Raw genomic sequence first — 22,890 nt, forward strand, 5'->3', positions numbered from 1 at the left:
TATTACTGAGATCTTCAGACTTCATGGACTGCCCACATAAGTAATATCAGACCAAGGAGTACAGAATGTGGCTAAGTTTTGGAGGTCTCTCTGTTCTGTACTTCAAGTGAAACTAAAGTTCTCCATGGCCTACCATCCCCAGACTAATGGACAAACTAAATGATTCAACTAAGACTTTGGAAACCTTCCTCCAACTTTATCTATCCTACTTTCAGGACGATTGGCTTAAGCTATTGCCTTGGGCAGAGTTTACCCAACGATATATCCCTGCTGTAAACCTTTGATTCTTGAATCATTTTCAAGCTGCTCTTCCAAAAAAGCCAAGTCTCGTACTCATAGATGATTTGTATTCGCAGTTGAGATAATTCTGGATTCTTGATCAGTATCTTATCAGTTGGAAAGTTTTCCTCTACTGCCCAGTCTTAATCCAATCTCAGCTCTTTGCCAATATGATCCATTCACAGTCCGGCCCAGCAACAGTCCGTTTCTATCTCAGTGCGGTCCAGTCTCAGTCCAGTCACAGTCTGGTCCAGTTAAAGTCCGGTTTAGTCATTATCCTGTTCCAGCTTGATTTAATCACTGTTCAGAGTCATTCTACTAGACACATGCAATTACTACCAGTTGGCTGCAATCTGCTGTAATAATTATGGATGTCAAGCAATTCATTTAGTATTCTTATCCTTCAAGACCTAAAGACTCTAGTATTTTTGGGACTTTTTCTTTCATTCAATTACATCTCTTAGTGCCTTGCGTACATTCAAAGAAACTTCATTAAACCTGCTAAGCTTCTTTTAAGTGAGTCTGCTTCAACTTCAGTATCGGAACCCAGTCCAAGTCCACAAAAATCCACCAGCATGACAGTCCTTGACTGTCAGTCATTTTGAGGATACTGTAAATCCTCTCTGTGGCCACCGTTGCAAGACCATCATGGAACATGAGCTTTGTAACTCAGACGTATGCACAGTTCCGATGATAATAACTAAAAAATTATGTTTGCATACAACTCTGAATTAGGCCATTTGTCTCTAATATTTGGATGAAATTCTAAAGCTATTCAAGGATTTAACCTTATACTGCACTAATGCTAGTCACAAGCCTGAACCAAAACTTAAAATTACTGATGTTGCATCATACTCTAAAAATACAACAGTCCTCCCGCACAGCATCATTTGTATTACACTTTGCATAAACCTGAGGGCGTTTAAACATCAGATATGAGTGGGGAATTATAATGGTGCTGCAATAGCTAATATCAAGTAGATAATAGGAGTGAAAAAATGGCGCTGTCTCTAAAAAATATATGGAAACACTATATATATATATATATATATATATACATACATACATACACGCACACACAACACTACACAACTTGTATATAATGGATAACACATCTATTGTGTTTATCACCAACAAGATTTCCAGTGATGTTCATGACTATGAAGTACACAAATGGACAATACTCATAATGTGACACATAAAGATAAACAATCCTGAGGAAGCATAATAGAGATAAATAAACTACAAAACTACAAAAATAATAGAAATAAGCTTTTAAGAACTAGAAATGTGCGCAGAACCCCGTCGTGTTTTGATTTTGCAAAACCAACCTCAAGTGTTTGAGTTCAGTTTTAGGTTTGGTTTTGGATCTGGGTTTTTAAAAATAATCAATCTAAATAGATAAAAATAGCTAACTTGGATCTGTGTTTGTTCCTAGAGTATTATTAACATCAATAACATAAATTTCCAGTAATTTCCAATCAATTTTGCCTACCTTATCATACACTCACCAGAGTGAAATGGCCCCTGAAATCACGATGGGACTTACATACAAGCCAAACCCCAAGATTTCAAACTCAGTACTCAAAATTCCCCAAAATTGATCTGAGCTTGGACACGGTGCTACTCGGATCCCCAAAGTTTGGATATATTTAGCTTTCAGCAAAACTGAACTGCTCATCTATACATATAATAAAACTGTAAGGGTTGTGTCTGTACATAGCAAGTTTTTTGAGAAAGAAACTTCTAGGGACTGTTTATTAACTATGGAGATGGAAAAAAAAAGCTGAATTTTGTCAGTCAGTCTGTCCGTTCCGGCATCACACAAAAACTACTGGATGAAATTCGATCTTGTTTTTGCTAAGATATAGAATAGTGACCTAGAAAGAAACTGAGGTATGTATGATCTCAGTGACGTCAGAGAGAGGAGCAATAAAGGAAAAAGGAGGTGCTTGACACACGGCGCATACAGTGTGCAGGCTCCTCAAGTTAAGACTGACTCTATATATATATTTATATATATATATATATATATATACACACACACACACACACACACACACACACACACACACACACACACATAACCTGATCTAGCACATGATTCCCGAGACCGCTAACGCCCTTTAGGGCTCATCACACAGGCCAAAATGGCAGAAGGAGGCACACAAAATACACCAGGAGGGGGCAGCAGTACAAAAGGCAAAGGACGTGGCGGCAGGCCTCCCAAAGAGGGCAAAATGTAGCTATAAATGTCTCTACATATAAGCTCTCTGCGCTAGAGACCTCAATTTTATCCAAAGGCTTTACATACTGTATATGCCTACCACCTCCACAGACTCTTTTCAATGCCAGATTGACAAATACCGCAGAAGCTCAAAGAGCACTGGTGATAATACAACCTAGTTCAACTTTTGAGCCCCAGTTGTTGTTAAAGATAAAATCGAGAAACCGGCTGTTGGGCGACCCAATTTCAACAAGGCAGAGCACCAGGCATTATGGAAATTGGCAGAGAATAACCAACTGGTGTTCCACCCAGCTGACAAGAATTGTGCTCTTGTCAATCAGGACAAGTAGGACTAGATGAGAAAGATCAAACGCCAACTCAGTGATACAGTCACATATCGTCTGCTACCACAGGATCCTACAACTCTATTTAAACTGTCTTTGATGAACATACTTAAACATAGGGGGTCATTCCGACCCGTTTGCACGCAGCGGTTCTTGGCTGCGTTGCGAATGGGTCAGAAATGCGCATGCGCGGCATACACATTGTGCATGCGCGGCGTTGCCTGGTGACGATCGTCGCTGGGCAACGCCACCACCAGCAACAAATGTGAACGCAGCGGCGATTGCAAGAAGATTGACAGGCGGGAGGCATTCCGGGGTGGATACTCACCGTTTCCAGCCATTTTCGGGGAGTGTTAAGAAAAACGCAGGCGTGTCTAGGCGAACGGAGGGCGGATGTCTGATGTCAAAGCCGGGACCTGCATCGCTGGATCCGTCACACAGGGTAAGTAGGTCTAAGGCTAGTCTTGTTTTGTGTGAAACTTTTTTAGCATAGCAGGGCTGCACAAGCGTTTGCAGCTCTGCTATGCTAAAATACACTCGCCCATAGGCGGAGATTAGTTGATCGCACCAGAAGCAAAAAGTTGCTTGGTGTAATCAACTCGGAATGAGGGCCATGCTGCGGATATGTATATAATACCTAAATAGCTTATAGATGCACTTGTTCCATCCGATTACCATTTTTTATACCACTCCCAAAGTAAAACCCTACAGTGCCCATCTGCCGCTACTAAATCATTATTCCAGCCGATGGCCATCTATTTGGACAGCCTTGTATCCAAGATCATGCCAGATATCTACAGGACACAACTGTGCTGCTCAAACAACTACAGGATATAATATTGGATGAGAGTGACATTTAGTTATGCAGTGTGGATGTGACTTCACTCTACACTGTTATACCTTATGAACTGGGATTACAAGCTGTCAGACAATTTCTGACTGGTCATCCGAAATATGTTGGCCCCAATTTGTACTTGTGCCTGGAGCTGTTATATATGATTCTTAATAATAATATTTCCTGTCTGATAAACAAGTTCTATTTGCAGTGTGTTGGCTGTGCGATGGGGTCCAGTGTGGCCCCATCGTACGCCAACATATTTATGTTCACAGTAGAACAGGATGTTTTTTTTAGTAGATAAGCAGATTGCTAGACTTATTGTGTATAATACATGATTTATTGATGATTTATTGATTTTTTTGAGGGTTAGCAAGGATACATTTAGTGCTATCATTAATACCCACAATGCTAAAGATCATACAAGGCAATTTACCTTTAATATCAGTAATGAGTGCATCAATTTCTTGGATGTCCAGATCAACAGATTGTGACAACCCTATACGGCAAGCCTACTGATAGGAACAACCAACTGCATATGCACAGCTCTCACCCTATGGTGTTAAAAAATGGACTGCCATACTCACAGTTTTTGCGAGTTATGAGAATTAATTCAGATATAGTAACAACAAAAGAACAAATGAGAGAGTGGAGTTTTTTCAAAGGGGCTATGACCCAATATTACTCAGTAATGCTATGCAGAAAGCACTTGGTCAAGATAGACAAAGGCTACTCTCGCAGCGTAATCCTTAAAAATCCACTGGGGTAATGCCATCAATAGAACATCTAAAAAATTGTGACCGATGATCCAAAGTGACACCGATCTTAAGATGCAAGACACTAAATTACTAGGTAGCTACAGACGTGGTTGCAGCCTGTGGGACCATCTTGTGAAAACTAATATGACTTGATAGCGTGGTCCCATCGCTTAATTTTCTACCTAGAAATTAAGGTTGATTTAAATGTACTTGCACTACTTGCAGTTTTATGATATCTGGTGATACATTTTTTTCATCCACTACCTGGCAAATGTTACGACATTAGATACAGACTAATGTGCAACGCTCTAAATTCATTGTGTAACAGATCATCTGGCCCTGTAAGCTGTCCTATATTGGGAAGACCGAATGTACTTTTAAAGAACATATGACAGATCACAGGTCCGCTATTAGAGCAGCATTGTCTAAGGGAACTAGCGACCAGACGGTCACCAGTCACTTCTGCCAAAACCAACATCCATTGTCCACGGTCAGATATAGAATGATCGATCATGTTCCACTGTCCATTAGAGGTGCAGACTGTGCTCTACGGTTACTCAAATGTGAGAGTAAATGGATATATAGGATGGTCACATGGGGCCTAATACGGACCTGATTGTAGCATTTGCACGGCTACGATCAGTTACTCAGACATGCGGGGGGATGCCCAGCACAGGGCTAGTTCGCCCGGCATGTCTGGCCCTACCCCTCCGCACAAGTACAAAAGCTTTTGTACTTGACGAGTAGCTCCCTACCAGCGCAGCTCATGTGCGCTGGCAGGGAGCTACCTGTCGCTGTTCGGATCGTAGCAGCTGCGTGTGATGCCATGCAGCTGCCGTGGCCCGTCCCCGCACAGTCCAGGCATGCCTGTGTTGCCCGGATGACGCCCCCAAAATGGCGGTCAAACTCAGCTGGCCCGCCCCCTCCCGCCGGGGGGATCAATCAGGCAGAGGCGATTACTGGCTGAGATAACCATCGGCTGTCTGGCATGCACCGGCGCACTGTGGTGCCCGCGCATGCGCAGATCAGACCTGATCAGCTGCTGTGCGAAAATGCACAGCAGCGATCAGGTCTGAATTAGGCCCATTGTCTCCTAAGGGACTCAAAGAACAGCTAAGTTTATCATACTTCTCGATATAATTGGATTTAGCCACTCAAAGAACAGCTAAGTTTATCATACTTCTCGATATAATTGGATTTAGCCCTTAGAACTTGTGTATTGTGCTTTAAATGGTCCCCGTGTAGAACATAGTGAGGTTATTTATGTGTAAGTCAGGTCCCCAGTTACTAGGCATTTCTAGTCCTTGTGGCTTTGAGAAGGGTAGCTGCGAAGGCAGTTGCCGGGCTGCCATTGTCTGGGTCGCAGCTCTGTTGTCCGGACCACACACCCCAATGTTGTCCTGTCACCCCCCCCCCCCCCCCCCCCCCCCGACGGCACTTAAATTGCAATTGCTTGTGATCGCAATCTAAGTTCTTGTCCATGCCTTAATAGCTATTTCCACACTTCAGCCAACAAAGTTGAATTAGGCTCTTAGTATCCAGTCCCAAGCTTTTGAATTTCACTAGCTACTGCACCTTTTCTTTTGACACAGTGACATTATTACAACTCAGGATTACTTGTGTATCTGTGTGCCATTTCCCCTATTGCAACACTGTGGCACCACAGGGTTCAAAAAGAGTGCCAACATTATTTGCCTGTGAAGATTATCATACCTTGGGTAAGCTAGTAATTTAGTTACAGTTTTAAAAAAAGTGTGTTTTTCATTACTCTTCTCATCACCACATTATAGATTGTGATTATAATATACCAATATCTATGATTCAATTGTCTTTTGCACTTTTGAATGATCCAATGAATGATCCAATGTGATGTGAACTGTAGTCAATTGTCCTCTCTTTATCTTCTTTCTATGCCCTATTCATCCTCAATCAAGAGTCCATTGCTGCTCAATAAAAATACATCTTGTTGGAATTGCTGACTCACTCTTGTTTCACATCAATATATCCTACTGTACCTCTCTGAAGCAAGGTACTACAGAACAAGGTACGGGGAGAAACATTTTAGGGGAAAGGTCCATCACATAGCCACCCAACACCCGTGATACCACTCTCAACCACTTAGACATACCCACCAACCACAGGGTGTTACATTCCAATGTGACACTAGGTCACTTCAAACTGCAGGCAGGATGGGTTGAAAATCTGGATAACATGAAGGGATGATCAGTAAAATTCGGAGATAAAATGTGGAAAATTCCTTGTCTGCTTCTAGTCCTGGAGGGATGGTGAAGTCGAGACCATAGTGTGAAAGGGTTGTATGTGAGGCAGTATCTGATTTTGTGAGCCATGTTTTTGGTATTGCCAGAAGGTTTAGGTTGTTGGAAAGGAGAAGGTCACAAATAAAAGTTTGTTACAAATAGAGCATGCATTCAGTAGATAATATTAAAGTATTTTTAAGCTGATAGAAAGCATGGGATGTGTATGAGGATTGCCGTATTTCTGTACTGTCCTGAATCAGGATATAAGAATAATGTGGAGTGGGGGATTTAGGATTGTCACCAGCTACAGGAAATAGTAGAAAATATATAAAAATGATGATTCTAAGCAGTGGTGGCTCCAGAGGCAGGACTGCAGTGCAGTCCAAAGTTCAACTAGGGAATCCACACCTACTGCCACCAACTGTCTTCCCAAACTGACTCACTGGCAATTGGTGTTGCTCCCCTCTTTGAACTTTGGACTGTGCTGCAGTGCAGTCCCACCTCTGGAGCTGCCACTTAGGCTAAGATATATACACATTTATTTCTGGTGGGGCAGTTATTAGTGACAATTATAGTGGAGTGGGGTAGTGTATGCATTTTGGGGGGGTTGGGGGCATTCACAGTTCCAATTTGCATTTATTACACAATACAAGCAGACATACGTCCAGTTCATCAGCCCCAAGTACATTGTCAGACTCCAGCAGATAAAGATTGTCTCTGGTTGCCTTAATAGGTTGTTCATTGTTTGTTAAATGGCGTTAATTGTAATTTTCTTTCACTATATACATACCTTTGTAGAGTTGTAAGGTAACATAGGGCTGCTATGAGCCCCTGCAACTCTGGGTTCTGGTCGTTGCTGGGCAACTAAGGACACCACATCACGCCAGCTACAATGACCAATGATCCTGGCGGTTTCTAGGCAACCAGAACTCTCTGTGGCCGCACTGCCTGTTGGTCCTGGCTGTTACTAAGCAGCCAGAATGCTTCCTTTGTACCTGCAGCTGCAGTGTAATTAATTGTAAAGGTGCCTGTCTCTGTATGTGCAGCTAATTAGCTGCTGTGTAATGATTTGCATGGGGCCTGTCTCTGTTCTGGGGTTCTGAATATCTCGCCGAATAGGTAAAGTACAATCAGGGCTTTGGTGCATTACGGGTTATAGCTTCTCTCCTGCCTGAAGTCACCTGTCCAGTGTCAGACTGGGACATGAAGGGCCCACCGGGTAGATTCAGTGGTAGGGGCCCATGCTTAGAGGCTTGGCTAACCATTAGAGAGTGCATTTGGACCACATGATAAATATACTGTATATAGTAAATACTGCTAGTGCATGCATGATACTGTACCAGTATAATAACAGCATTGCACTGTATAAAATAGACAATAGCAACGTGCGGGACGTAATTATGTGACCGGTGGGTCACATGACCTCCCCTACATCCTGCACCCTCACAATCCTGATGGGACCGCAAGTGGTTTGTTGCACTCGCCCCCCCCCCCCCCCCCCGCCGGGACTGCCAGGATGACGGCGTTGGTATGCTGACACGCAATACACACCCTCCTGTGCAGTCTAGTGTAACATATGTATAATGTATAATTTCATTGCACAGTCTGGAACATAATCCCTTGAGGAGGGGTTGGCCCCCAGGCAGTGGGGCCCACTGGGGGTTTCTCCTGTACCCTTGTGGGCCAGTCCAACCCTGCACCTGCCCTGCTGCAGTATTTATAGTAGTTTTCTGCTAGTTTTTGCCAACCATTCTTGCTACTTGTCCCTGCATGTTGGTATCCCTGCCTGCACTGTGCCTTTGCCAGTCCTGCGTCTGCAAGGTGTCAAAGTCAGAAAAATATCTCTATGCACACTGCCATATTTGCACCTCACACAGGTCTGCGCTGCGCATGCGTGCGCTCTCCCGTGCGTGCGCATACTCGCTGTTGCGGGCACCCGCGGGCGCGCGGTATGTGCATTTACGGTAGAGTTCATGTGTTCGTAGCGTGCGACTCAATCGTTACATATTTCCACTATATAATGTATTTTGTAGATCATAGTCCCTTTGATAGATTCTGAAAGTTTGGTTAATGTAGAATGTTCATGAACAGAGAAATCCCTCTTTGTTTGATACGAAGGGTCAGACAGGAGTAATACAGTGGTGTTTAGTACCCATCGGAAGAGTATTTAATTAGCAATATTCCGGTGTTGGTTTGAAGCGGATTAATCGCTCGTGCGAATAGTTATGGACATAAGAAGTTTATGAACACTTACTGTATTTGCACTTACTTATCCATGCGGCGGGAAACCCAGTTTCCCTCCCACCTGAGCTGTTGGAAATAGTCACAGCCCACCTGTATGAATCAACCTATGACCTTTTGTTATAATGCGAGGAGGAATTCCTGTGTCCAATGAACAATGAGATTGTAGGGACCATTGAATTGTATTGTGTGTGGGGCATAAATAGACAAGCCGATCACATCCAGCTCTCACTCTTCAACGGTTATCATTGCTGAAAATCGGGAGCTGGATGTCCAGAGGCGCATGCGATCGTTTCCTTTGTGCGTAAGTTTTCTCCGCAATCATATTGTCTTTCTTGTTGTTATGGGCCATTTCTCTCTCTCTCTCTCTTCTCTTCTTTCTCTCGTACTCTCCTAAACGTAATAGTATTGTATTGTATTTCCTGTGTAGTTATCTGGTTAGGTAGTCTATGTTATATTGTAGTGTATGACTTGTATTGTATTAATTCTTTTGCAAGTATAACATTCATAATATATATATATTAGGCGTTGGACCCTAAGCACGGTATCTGTGTATTTCTTATAGTATTAAGTATTCACAGAGCATCGGTGACGCTCAAACAGCTTTTAAGTTAATAAGGTTACACTGCGTTGCATCTACACCCTATCTCTACACTAAGGTTTTACAGCATATTACATTGTTTATGGTTTAGATTTAAAGGTTTAACATTGTGAGCGTCAGCGCCGCTGGTGATCTCCTCGTGGTCCCGAGCGTCCGCTACGCTATAGCGAATCATTACGTTAGTCGGCAGCCAATAGCGTGCCTGCCTGTGATCTCTCGGCCGTGAGCGAACGTGACGCTTGAGCGTCTCGACCACGGCTAAGCGATCGTTACGCAACGAGCGTACCCTTACGGTACTCCATACGTAAATAGCGTACAGTGTTCTTAGACCTCATAAAGGGTTTTATATAAGATAAATATTTAGCTTTATCAATTGGCGGCTCGTCCTGTCCTTCACATATCTCTGCTAGGTAATTTCAGCAGACATTATCCAGCAGCAAAGGGCGGGAGGTCATATTCCTCGTAGTGCTGTTTGGATAAGCGTCTGCTTCGCTTAGTAAAGGGTGCTGAAGGAATCCGGAACCGGAGGTAAGAACAACACGCTAGTGCCTTTTAAAACTGTTTATTTCTGTCTTGCGTACACACGCACATATCTGCATTTCTTTTTTCATTCGTGTATTTTCATATATCACTCTCCTGTTTGCCATTTTATAATTGATAAAACGTGCTAAGAGAGATTTGTCGCTATTTCATAGTTAAAGTGTAAAACCCACATGCAACTCTACCCAAGGTAAAAGGAGAGATTGGTGTGTTGCGCAGTAGACGATCGAGGATCATCTACATTGATAAAAGTGTTAGTTGTGTTACGGTGGACATTGGTTTTGTGTACACGTGTCTCTAACAAAAGGGCTGAGACTCGCGTACGCCAAGGCCGACGCACGCAGCGTAAATTACGCAACGGAGCGTCTGGGTACGCCCACGTAACTCAAGTCACACGACAGTGTTGATTTTTAAGTAGCGCAACAGGCGATAAATAGCGCAACAGGCGATAAGTAGCGCATCAGGCGATAAATAGCGCAAATCTATTTTAAATCCGAAATTTAGATTAACAGATCCTTCTCCAAATTCACAACACACCTGGTCTAAAGAAAATTTCTGCGCAGAAATAGAAATAGAAGCAAAAGTGTACGTGTGGTGAGTGAGTGTTTTTGTATATATAAGTTTATACAATTTTACAGGTTGAACCACAAGAAGTCGAGTTCTCGCAGAGGTACATACATGTAAGTGACGTGCATGGTGGCTAGGGAGGCATCTCTGGTTAAAAATAAAATTTGAGCAGTAGAGAATAGTAGACCAGGAGGTCATACTACAGACCGGGAGGTCCAGGTACAGCAGACTAAGAAGTCTGCCATAAAAGAGAAAAGGGCACAACCCAGGGGGTTGGTGCAAAACCCATATAGGCCAATAAAGCTCTGGCTGAAGGAATTCGCAGCCGAAATTTTCGATTCCACTGGTCGCTCAACACATAAGATTAGTTGCTTATGTGCTGAACGATTGTACCGCACGTAATTGTGTACATTAGTTAATCTGACCAGTACCATTTGTGTACAAACCCGGTCGTAAAACTATTTGTACACTCTGATGTGATTTGTGTAATTTTTTATTTTCTGAAGGGAAGTTCGCTGGTCACTCAGGAATTGTCCAACAACCAATAGTTACTGGAAAGAGTAAGTGTTCTGCGGATATCCCTCGCATGTTCCAGTAAATAGAGGTTCATAGGGGCCCTGGGTCGAGTACGCCAGCACTAAGGCAGTGTGTGGGTCGTATTGGTCGGCGTGGGCGAGTGAGTGGGGTACTCGGTAAACCGCCACCGTCAGCCTATCGTGAACATTTTGGTTTTTGTAAGGGTTCGCTGAAGACCCTGAAATAAGGTCAGAGGTGGTGAAAGCAACGCCTGCAAGTTATGGGGGCCAATTGTTCAGGAAGGGGGCGATCAACCTCGGTTCGGGTTGATTCAGTAAACCGACCAGTCGGGTCGGCAAGGTACGTAATGTGTGAAAAATATGGCTCACATACAGAGGTTTTATGTGATGAATGGGAGAGAATGACAGTGCATGACGGGGAGAAATTCCCAAGAGTAGGTAGCTTTAGATCAGAAGTGTTGCAAAATTTAAGGAGGAGGATATGTCTCATTAAATCAACAAAGAGACGAATCCAACATTATGATTATTTGCAGTTATGGCAACAGGAGGGTGAAATACAGAGAGGATTGGCTCTGGCGGCGGGATCTAATCCTATCAAGAAATTGATAGCGACAGCCCCGCCGCCACCATACATACCAGGAGAGAAATTGGTTGCGGAGAATGACGCATTAAGGTGTAACAAACAAACACTTAGCAACTGTGTAAATGTTAATAAGTTAACTAATGCAAGTATTAACCCGTGCAAGTTGTACCCTGTTTTGAACTTTCCCCAGGAGTGTGATCAAGAGGACGAATCGGCAACAATATCGGCGCTCTCTCTAGCAGCCACCATAGCAGAGACAACAGTAGGCACGGCTCCACCCACGAGATTAGTAACAAAAGCCCCTAGCGGAGGGATAGGTGAGGTCGTATCTACAGGTAAGTACGGCACCATACACTACGCTGAAACCATTTCACCACAGGCTGTAGAACCTACACAGAGTGATGTTAGTAGACTTAATCCTGTTAGGGTAATAGCAGTGCCAAATGGGAAAACTGACACGACAGGAATCACTCCTGTTAGGAACATTGCCATGTACAGCCCATTTTCCCGAATGGAATTAAGAACCATAGTGTCTGAGTTCCCTGACCCTAGGAAAGACTTAGTTGCCAGCCAGAAATACATCAGAGACCTAGGGAACACTTTAGAGCCCAATAACAAAGACTGGCAGGTATTGCTGAGGGCATGTTTACCCTCAAATGTCGACGCAGCTCAATTTTTGGCTGACTGTGGATTAGATCAGGATGTACCTCTTACAGATGTGTACAACAAAGATAACGTAAAAAGAATAAGTTTACAGTTAAAGGAGTATTTCCCAGCGGTAGTTAAGTGGAACAAGATTTTCTCCATTAGACAGAAAAAGTCAGAAACTGCTGCAGAATATTTTCACAGGGCATTACTAGAAATGGCAAAGTACACAGGTATAGAGGACATTAAAACAAACATAAACCATCGAGAAGTAGCAGTATCTGTACTAATGGATGGGTTAAAAGAGACATTAAAGACAAGAGTACAGACCACGCAACCATGTTGGCGAGGTCTGTCGGTGGCTACTTTGAGAGAGGCTGCTATTGATCACGACCGGAATATCACCCGACACAGGGAGTCCCAAGGTGATAAGTTAATGGCCGTAAGTATACAGGCCCTGACCACAAGGCAGCCTTTGTATAAATCACCAAACCCTGTGGGTAAGTCAAATGTGGTAACTTGTTTTTCATGTCATAGACAGGGACACATGGCACGAGACTGTAGAGTGAAAAATTCACAAAACTCATATCAACCCCCTAGACAACGACACGACACACGACATTGGGAGCAAGGTCCGCAGAGACGGAGTTATGAGCCACATACAGGGGAAACAAAAAGATACCCCCCGAACAGAGACTGGCAAGCCACTGGTAGTTCCCATTTAACCCCTTCACAAGCAGTTGCTGCCAGCGGGATTCAGGGAGGTCACCATACCCAATAGGGGTGTGGCCATACCTGTAATCTGCAGCCAGTAAAATTGATTGCAAATCTTGGAAGTGAACCAGAAATTGCAATCAATGTAGCTGGTAAATCGTTAAACTTTCTTGTAGACACAGGGGCGGCCAAATCAGTGATAAATTCGACAGTGGGCATGAGAACCACTGGTAAGACAATTCCAGCCATAGGGGTAATGGGAGTAGTCCAGCACTACCCTGTTAGCAAACCAGCCGAGATTACAGTAGGGCCGTTACATACCAAGCATTCCTTTTTGCTAGCTGCATCGGCACCGACTAATCTCCTGGGAAGAGACTTATTGTGCAAAATGGGGTGCGTCATTTATTGTACTCCTGAAGGTGTATTCTTGGACATACCTGAGAATCACGCTCAGGAAGTGCGAGACATGTTAGACTCCCCGTCAAAATTAATGTCACATACCATTATGACAAATAGAACTCCATCCCAAGTAGAGGAAATGACATCCCAGATACCAGAGTCACTTTGGACTAAAGATGGACAGGACACTGGATTAATGGCAAACGTAGCTCCGGTAGTTGTACAAGTAAAAGATGGTAGGATAGCTCCAAAAATCCCACAGTACCCTCTGAAGCCAGAGGTGGAGTTAGGAGTTTATCCCGTAATAGAGCGCTTGCTACAACAGGGCATTCTGGTAAGAACGTCCAGCACTGCCAATAGTCCCATCTTCCCTGTTAAAAAGAGTGGGGGGAGGGGTTACCGGCTAGTGCAGGATCTAAGGGGGATTAACAAAATAGTTGAGAGTCAGTTCCCCGTAGTGCCAAATCCAGCTGTCATCCTTATGCAAATCCCTCCCACTGCAAAATTTTTCACTGTTATTGACCTCTGCTCCGCTTTCTTTTCGGTACCTCTGCACCCTGACAGCCAATACTTGTTTGCATTCACATACAGAGGAGTCCAATACACATGGACTCGATTACCACAAGGTTTCATAGACAGTCCAAGTATCTTTTCCCAGGCTTTGCATGATTGTTTACAGTCTTTCCAACCAGAGAGTGGATCAGTATTAATACAGTGCGTGGATGATCTACTACTGTGTTCTGATTCATTGGAAGCATCCCTGAAGGATACGAAACAGCTCCTGTTTCATCTTTCAGACACAGGACACAAGGTTTCCAAAGACAAGTTGCAATTATGCTAAACTAAGGTAAAATATTTGGGACACTGTCTAACACAAGGACTGAGACACCTGACCGCTGATAGAATTCAAGCAATTAGAGACATGACTCTGCCACAAACCCAGCAACAGATCAGAACATTTTTAGGAATGTGTGGGTATTGCCGTAACTGGATCCCAGGATTTTCCATTCTGGCGTTACCTTTGCAGGAGATGGTCTCCTCAAACAAACCTGATCGGATTTCGCATACAGACGAGTCCGAGATGGCATTTGAGAGACTTAAACAGTGCCTAACGCAGGCACCAGCATTAGGTATGCCAGACTATGGGAAACCCTTTGAGCTGTACGGAACAGAAAGTGCTGGTTGCGCGGCAGGCGTCTTAACCCAAAAGCACGGTGATGCCAGCAGGCCGGTAGCATACTACAGCGCTCAGCTAGACACGGTAGCGCGATCCCTCCCCACATGCTTGCGAAGCGTTGCTGCGATAGCATTGCTAGTAACGAAAAGCGAAGATGTAGTGCTAGGTCACAACCTCACAATTCATACACCACATGCAGTGTCAGCCTTGCTAAAGTCTGCCCAAACCAGGCACGTCTCATCAGCGCGGTTTACAAGATGGGAATTGGCACTAATGGCCCCCGTAAACATCACCATAAGGAGATGCAGTGCATTAAATCCTGCAACATATCTCCCAGGCGTGCCTGGACAGGCACAAAGGGTGGAGGATGAGAGTGGTGGGAAAGGAGAATTTAACACAAAGGAAGACACACATGATTGTATGGAATATTTGACCCAAAATTTTACCGCAAGGCCTGACATCAGTGACAATCCACTGGAAGATGTAGATCTAACTTTCTACACGGACGGTAGTTGTCACAGACAGTCAGACTCGGGAGACTTGTGTACTGGATACGCAGTCGTAGATGACCAAGGCACCATAGAAGCGGAACCGCTAGGCCCACCTCACTCAGCCCAGGTTGCTGAACTGGTCGCCCTAACCAGAGCATGTGAATTGGCTAAGGGCAAATCAGCCAATATCTACACCGACTCTAGATACGCATTCGGGGTAGTCCATGATTTCGGAGCCCTATGGCGCCTCAGAAATTTCATGACGGCAGCTGGTACACCGATAGCGCATGCAGCTCACATCAAAAGGCTTCTAACAGCGATACAGGAACCCGAGAGAGTGGCTGTTATCAAGTGTAAAGCACACACATATAGCCAGGACCCAGTATCACTTGGTAACAGCCGAGCAGACGAAGCAGCTAAGTTAGCAGCTGGTACCCCCGGACAGACAGACACCACACAACTGATGGTATTTAATACCATCAACACACAGAAGTTGTGTGAGATGCAAAATTTGTGTTCCACACAGGAAAAGGCAGTCTGGAAGGCAAAGGGATATGGCCAGGAGTCCTCAGGACTCTGGACGGATGGACAAGGTAAACCGGTGGCCCCCAGAGCATATCTCCCATGTTTAGCTGAGGCAGCTCACGGGCTGACTCATCTGGGCAAGGAGGGAATGAGCAAGTTGGTAAGAGCATATTGGTGCGCCCCAGGATTTTCATCTCATGCAGGTAAGAGAGCAATGTCATGCCTTACCTGTTTGAGAAAGAACATCGGAAAAGCAATACCAACAGAACCATCTCATATCCCACCTGCAGGCGGCCCTTTCCAGGTAATACAGATTGACTTCATTCAATTACCCCCTTGTCGAAATTTGAAATATGTACTTGTTTGTATAGATGTTTTCTCAAATTGGGTCGAAGCATTTCCTGCGGCCACAAATACCGCTATGTTTACTGCTAAGAAAATTGTGCAGGAATTTGTATGTAGATATGGTATCCCTAGAATAATTGAAAGTGATAGGGGTACCCATTTTACAGGTGATGTCTTTCAAGGAATGTGTAAGTTGATGGGAATTGATAGCAAGCTGCACACTCCATACCGTCCACAGGCGAGTGCGAAGGTAGAAAGAGTGAACAGCACTATTAAAAATAAACTGAGCAAAGTTATGGCAGAGACAGGATTGACATGGCCCGAAGCTCTACCCATTGTACTGTACAGCATCAGAACCACTCCCAGGTCCCCTCTTAATCTGTCTCCCTTTGAAATCTTGTTTGGTCGACAACCGCATGTTATGATTAACCCTCAGGATGATTTGAAGTGTAACAATGAAGTGACTGTAAAGTACTTGATTAACATGAGTAAACAGCTAAGGAATCAAAATGATAATTTGAAATTGGTGATTCCTGATTTACCAGATAGTAATTGTCATGACATTGAACCTGGGGATTATGTAATGATACGGAATTTTCTACGCTCAGGTTGCCTTATTGACAGATGGGAAGGACCATACCAAGTCTTATTGACTAGCACTACAGCATTGAAAGTTGCCGAGAGAGAGACTTGGGTTCATTCGTCCCATTGTAAGAAGGTTGCTGATCCAGAGAGGTCCCGTGATAAGGAACAGACGGTAGAGGAAGTTGTATCACTGGAGTGTCTGTTCAAGGAGGACTGAGGCGGCACCTGAGCATTGAGAATCACAAGATCAAAAGCAGTTGTCGATTCCCTGTTCCCTTTTATTGTTTTTCTCCACTTCCCATCCCCCCTCCCTCAAATTATTTTTCCCCCTTCTCATTCTTCTTCGTTTCCTCCTATAAGATGGACTTGCCTCAAGAGACTGTGATCCGGATTTTCCTGTTGACCATGATGTTGACCAGAGCAGTCTGTTCCGGCGAGAGTACCATGGAGGTCGAGAGAGGTTCTGGAATGGGTTCTGATGACAGAGATGGAGGCGTAGTTTTCCGAGAACAACATAATCAACAAGCAAAGGCGAGTATCAGAAAACGATCCGATAGCATTGACCATAGAAGGAATTGTGAAGGATTGTTAGCTGAAGAAAACTGTATCTGTAGGCTCTGTGACAACGTAGTTGAGGATGGGTGCATCAAGAAATGCCAATCCAGTTTTAATATCCACATGGACCGGCATCCCTTGAGTGACTATCACTCCTTAGTGGGTAGTGTGTTAAATCAAACAGATTGTTGGGTATGCTCTCAAGTACCTCAAGGTCATAGCAAATCAGGACTAGTACCATTTCCTTTAACGATAGGGGAGGTACTTGAGCTAAGTGGTGGGAGGCCGGTGGACAGGAGGTTTAATATCTCCAGTCCTCCTAGTTTGAAGCTCCACCAATATCATGTGGATAGGTCCCTCATATGTTTTAACATTTCCAATCCCCGAAAGCCGGGAAATTGGGAAGTGTCATGGAGTAACCAAACCATGACCTTTTCATATAGAGCAGATAGAATGCCGACAGATACAGAGCTTGTACGCCACATAGCCAGTAGAGGAAAATCTTTCCGATATAGGTATACCCTAGGAAATAGGATTACGAGAGTTGGAGAGGTATCACCAGGATACTGTGCACATATCGTACAAGCTGATACGTGTACTAGACAGATGGGAGAATTAGGGTTAGGAGATTTCACATGGAAGATGTGTAATATGGTTATGTCCTACTCCGTCCCATATGTTCTCCCCGATGATGCATATTTCATATGCGGGAGGAAGGCGTATAAGTGGCTTGCCCCAAACTCTGAAGGATTGTGTTATATTGGAAAAGTACTGCCTGAAGTAATGACTGTATCACATGCCAAAATGAAAGATATACACCGTGTTGCCCAAGCTCCTTATACTCACACCCATTACGAGCACGTAGTTAAACGGCACCTGATAGAAAGAACAGAGCATCCGGCCTCTGACATGATCCATGAATCCACCGGGATTCAGTTTCTAATCGCGTTAGATTTCACTCGCACCGCCAGAGGAGTGTTGAATTATAAATACATATCTGCGCTCGCAAATTTGTTAGACAATATCACAGAAATGTATGATGACACGTTTAGGTATACTGGAAGAGAACTTCAAGCTTATAAAACAGAACTGGTTCAGCATAGAATGATTCTCAATTATCTCACGGCAGTAACAGGTGGATATTGTGTCACACTGGCAACGCAGTACGGCGTGAAATGTTGCACATATATTACAAATAGTACCGAGGACCCGGTCGAGGTCATAGACCAAAAGATGGACGATATTCTCCAACTGAAGTGGGAATTTCGCAGGAGACACAATCTCACTCTTGCTGCTGTAGGTAATGAGCTGACTGGTTGGGTGTCATGGTTGAACCCGCGAAATTGGTTCTCTGGTTTAGGAGAATGGGCTCAAGGAGTCATAATGGATGTAGGGAAGTTTCTCCTATGTATCTTAGGTGTTATCATAACGATTGGCTTGATATTTAGATGCGGTCAGGCTTTAATGAAGTGCAAACGAAGTACCAGGGTGATGAGTTTAAGGAGTGAGGAAATTGTAATTCCAATGGATTTGATTTATGACCCAAATGTAGAAACAATGATGTGATGAAAATGCGATTTCTACGGTCCGTTTCTTTCACCTGTTTTTCCGTTTTCCTCCAAGGTAAAAAGACCCACTTGGACGAGGAATTTGATGAGCCGATATACAGACAACAGATGGATTAAAGAAGAAGTTTTGACAACCTGATACGCAGATTTTTGATGAACTTTGCCATAGATCCCCAGTTTCCCTAGAAATTTTAAAATTACGCTAGCCCAACACTTTTGTAAATCTATGGACATTGACAAAGCTTTTGCTCGCACCTTATGGGCAAAAGCACAAAGAAGACTGCATTCAACAGACACCGAACAAGACTTCAACCGACAAATGTTCATTCACCTGACATAGAATACCACTGCATTTACCGTAATTATGTCTTTTCTTCATCTCTACAACCTTCAGGTAATTACACACATAGTATAGGGAATACAGGCACAGATACCAGCAATCACATATTCCCCCATTCATGTATCATCAACTAAAATGTGCTCCCCATTTTGTTCAAAATCCGAAAAGAGCTCGGTAAAGTTTGACAGCCCATCCACAGACCCGTACCACGGGATAAGAAGGAATTCAAATGTATACTTCGCAATGCCTCGAAGCTTGATTTAAAACACGTACGGCACGATGATACATGACCCCCAAGCACGGATTCATACACACATGCTTCTGCTATCACACTAGGTCATACCCTTTTCCCACCTTCTCCTCTCCTCCCCTACCCAACCATGTAAATGTATTAACCCCTGACATATATTTTTCTCGTTTTGAAATGTTTTAGGAAGTGGCAGTTATTGTTGACTGCCAAAGGGTGGACTGTCAAAGTCAGAAAAATATCTCTATGCACACTGCCATATTTGCACCTCACACAGGTCTGCACTGCGCATGCGTGCGCTCTCCCGTGCGTGCGCATACTCGCTGTTGCGGGCACCCGCGGGCGCGCGGTATGTGCATTTACGGTAGAGTTCATGTGTTCGTAGCGTGCGACTCAATCGTTACATATTTCCACTATATAATGTATTTTGTAGATCATAGTCCCTTTGATAGATTCTGAAAGTTTGGTTAATGTAGAATGTTCATGAACAGAGAAATCCCTCTTTGTTTGATACGAAGGGTCAGACAGGAGTAATACAGTGGTGTTTAGTACCCATCGGAAGAGTATTTAATTAGCAATATTCCGGTGTTGGTTTAAAGCGGATTAATCGCTCGTGCGAATAGTTATGGACATAAGAAGTTTATGAACATTTACTGTATTTGCACTTACTTATCCATGCGGCGGGAAACCCAGTTTCCCTCCCACCTGAGCTGTTGGAAATAGTCACAGCCCACCTGTATGAATCAACCTATGACCTTTTGTTATAATGCGAGGAGGAATTCCTGTGTCCAATGAACAATGAGATTGTAGGGACCATTGAATTGTATTGTGTGTGGGGCATAAATAGACAAGCCGATCACATCCAGCTCTCACTCTTCAACGGTTATCATTGCTGAAAATCGGGAGCTGGATGTCCAGAGGCGCATGCGATCGTTTCCTTTGTGCGTAAGTTTTCTCCGCAATCATATTGTCTTTCTTGTTGTTATGGGCCATTTCTCTCTCTCTCTCTCTTCTCTTCTTTCTCTCGTACTCTCCTAAACGTAATAGTATTGTATTGTATTTCCTGTGTAGTTATCTGGTTAGGTAGTCTATGTTATATTGTAGTGTATGACTTGTATTGTATTAATTCTTTTGCAAGTATAACATTCATAATATATATATATTAGGCGTTGGACCCTAAGCACGGTATCTGTGTATTTCTTATAGTATTAAGTATTCACAGAGCGTCGGTGACGCTCAAACAGCTTTTAAGTTAATAAGGTTACACTGTGTTGCATCTACACCCTATCTCTACACTAAGGTTTTACAGCATATTACATTGTTTATGGTTTAGATTTAAAGGTTTAACATTGTGAGCGTCAGCGCCGCTGGTGATCTCCTCGTGGTCCCGAGCGTCCGCTACGCTATAGCGAATCATTACGTTAGTCGGCAGCCAATAGCGTGCCTGCCTGTGATCTCTCGGCCGTGAGCGAACGTGACGCTTGAGCGTCTCGACCACGGCTAAGCGATCGTTACGCAACGAGCGTACCCTTACGGTACTCCATACGTAAATAGCGTACAGTGTTCTTAGACCTCATAAAGGGTTTTATATAAGATAAATATTTAGCTTTATCAAAGGTATTCAAAGGTATTCTACCTTTTCCTGGACCTAGGATTTTCAACCTACCTAAATTCTGTTCCCACCTTAGCCCAGTTCTTGTGATTGCAACTTTCCACATTGACTCTTTGTACCTGAGTTAAGTTCTGGCGGCATCCGTAACACCTGGAAAAGGCAGCTGTTATAGGTGAAATTATTAGCCTTCAGGAGTCGTGTGGTGATCTAGGCGTGCATATAAAGGCCTGATACGATCTGGTCGCCGGGATCCCAACAACCGGCATACTGAATAACACCCGTCCACATGCACCTGTCTCAAATCGCCCCAAATAGATCTGTTTGGTGTGCCATGCGTCCTGCCACATAGTTTTGTACCAAATGTTATATGAGTCTTATTCGTAACAAAAGTACAATGCACAAATACTGTTTACACTGATGCTGCCAGGGTCGGACTGGCCCACAGGGCTACCAGAGAAACCACCGGTAGGCCCCACTCCTTCCTCTAGGGATCAGGTTCCAGACTGTGCACTTGTATTATACATAGTAGATATGTTGCATTACACTGCACTAGACTATTGTGCATTTCAAGCCTCTGTGGAGGCTGGCCACACCCCCTTTGTAGGCTGGCCACACCCTTAAGTACAGGCCCCTATCACAGCATTCCGCCGGTGGGCCCTTCATGTCCCAGTACGACACTGGGTGCTGCTACGGGATGTAGTTACATTGCCGGCACTTGGGATAGAAAGGCAAAAGACTGATAACTAATACTAGTGAGCCGCCCCATGAATTGTGCCGGACAGTGTTATGTATAATCTGCAACTTTACACTAAGTCCATTTAAACTAAAATAAAAACGCTAAGTGCCCAGGATTTTATAAGCAACTTTGGATGTAGCTACAATGCAAATAAAATGCATTAAAAAATAAGTATAAAAGTCTGGGAATCGCTACCCGTGACAGAGTGTCGAAGTCGCGCCATTGGCGGGATGTAATGCAGTCCAAGATTGCAGGAGTTGCGGGTAGCTGGACGATCTCTGAAGTTTTTAAAAGGGACAATCACTTATAAGGCATGTACTAGATCGGCTGGCAACCCGCCCTTCCGGCGATCTCGGACTGCATTATATCTCGCCACATGTGTCTTGCGCCATATTACTCAAAAATAATAGGTGTATAAGGTGTATATTCACTTATGTGTAAACACACTTCACTGATCTTTGCCTATGTAATGCGCCTCTTCCCCGCCCAGTTCAGCCTATACGGTCATAAGGGTCAATGTGGACCAAAAGCTCATTCCCAAAATACTGATATACAGATGGAGCCCTGCTCATCTATCCATGTAATAGGATTAATTGAGCCAGTGCTGTCGGCAGACACGCCATCAGGGGGGAGCTGCAGGTACAGATGTCCTGGGCCCGGCCTCTCTAACAGAGAGGAGAGGGCCCGGGTCGCTCATGCCGCCATCCGCCCGCTGCGATGCGCCGCCAACTTTTCATTACCGAGTTCTGGCACTGTCAAAGGAGGGCGAGAGAACGCTGCAAGCTTCTATTGTAAACGTCCCTCCAAAAATGGCCGCCGCCTCAGACGAGACAGTTGTTAAAGATACTAGAGGAGGCTCCTCTAGTATCTTTAATAACTGTCTCCTCTGAGGCGGCAGCCATTTTGGCAGAGACTTTTCAACAGTAGCTTGCAGCGTACTCTCCCACTCCTGTGACAATGCCAAATCTCAGTGATGAAAAGGGGGCGGTGATACACGAAACAGAGGGGGTGGAGCTACACGGATCCAGGCTGCTACAGCTCCAGCCAGCCTGTGATAGGTAACTTGAGGGAGAGTGAGTGGGAGAGAGAAAGTGTGTGTGTGTGTGTGTGTGTGTGTGTGTGTGTGTGTGTGTGTGTGTGTGTGTGTGTGTGTGTATATATTTATTTTGTATGGTTTTTTAA

The sequence above is a fragment of the Pseudophryne corroboree genome, chromosome 12 (assembly GCF_028390025.1).
Source record: "Pseudophryne corroboree isolate aPseCor3 chromosome 12, aPseCor3.hap2, whole genome shotgun sequence".
Classification (NCBI taxonomy): domain Eukaryota; kingdom Metazoa; phylum Chordata; class Amphibia; order Anura; family Myobatrachidae; genus Pseudophryne; species Pseudophryne corroboree.